The 1,061-nt window shown below is 47.3% G+C and overlaps 1 pseudogene; it reads left to right on the plus strand.

Annotated features, from left to right (window-relative positions):
- Positions 1-462: 462 nt before the first annotated feature.
- On the plus strand, positions 463-968 carry LOC102811510 (annotated as a pseudogene).
- The last annotated feature ends 93 nt before the right edge of the window (positions 969-1,061 follow it).

Here is a 1,061-nt window from a genome sequence, read left to right on the forward strand (position 1 = left end):
ATAAGGTTGGCAGTTCATATCCACCAGCTGCTCCTTGGAAACCTTATACAGCATCACTATGAGTTGAGTTGGCACTGACTTGACAACACTAAACAATGACAGCATTATTATGTTAAAGATGTTTTGTGGTTTCTTTACACTGGAAGTGCTTCTTTAGTATTCTTATGCATAGAAAGGTACACTGTCTACACCTTGTCGTTGTTCTGTGTCATCGAGTCAGTTCGGACTCATAGTGACCCCATATAGGGTTTCTGAGGTTGTAAATCTGTACCCAGAAAACCTTATCCTTTTCCCAACTAATATATATATCATATATTAAGACAAACATTTGACTAGCTGGCATTAAATACTAACCATGCCTAACTGTTCTGACTTCCATACAAACTCGACTTAAAGACAGACTTAGACTTTCTCTCTCTTCCGGTCCCTGGCGCGCAGGGAGCTGCGGGTGTAGGTGCAGACATGGCCAAGTCTAAGAACCACACCACGCACAACCAGTCCCGAAAATGGCACAGAGTGGTATCAAGAAACCCCGATCACAACGATATGAGTCTCTTAAGGGGGTGGACCCCAAGTTTCTGAGGAACATGCGCTTTGCCAAGAAACACAACAAGAAGGGCCTGAAGAAGATGCAGGCCAACAACACCAAGGCCATGGATGCACGTGCCGAGGCTATCAAGGCTCTCATAAAGCCCAAGGAGATCAAGCCTAAGATCCCAAGGGGTGTCAACTGCAAGCTCAGTGGACTGGCCTATATTGCCCATCCTAAGCAGGGGAAGCGTGCTCGGGCACACATAGCCAAGGGTCTGAGGCTCTGTCGGCCAAAGCCCAAGGCCAGTGCTAAAACTAAGGCTGAAGCTTCAATCAAGGTCTCAACTGAAGTCCCAGCCAAGGCCTCAACTAAAGCTCCAGCCAAGGCTTCACCTCAGGCTCCCAAAGGTTTCCAGGCCCCCACAAAGATGGAATAGAGTTCTCCATCTGAGGACAGAGGGATTGGCATGACCCTTTGGGCTACCATCTGTATGGAGCTGATGTCCTCCTGTGCTGTTTGTACAAATAAA

Source organism: Chrysochloris asiatica, unplaced genomic scaffold (assembly GCF_000296735.1).
Source record: "Chrysochloris asiatica unplaced genomic scaffold, ChrAsi1.0 scaffold00056, whole genome shotgun sequence".
Classification (NCBI taxonomy): Eukaryota; Metazoa; Chordata; class Mammalia; order Afrosoricida; family Chrysochloridae; genus Chrysochloris; species Chrysochloris asiatica.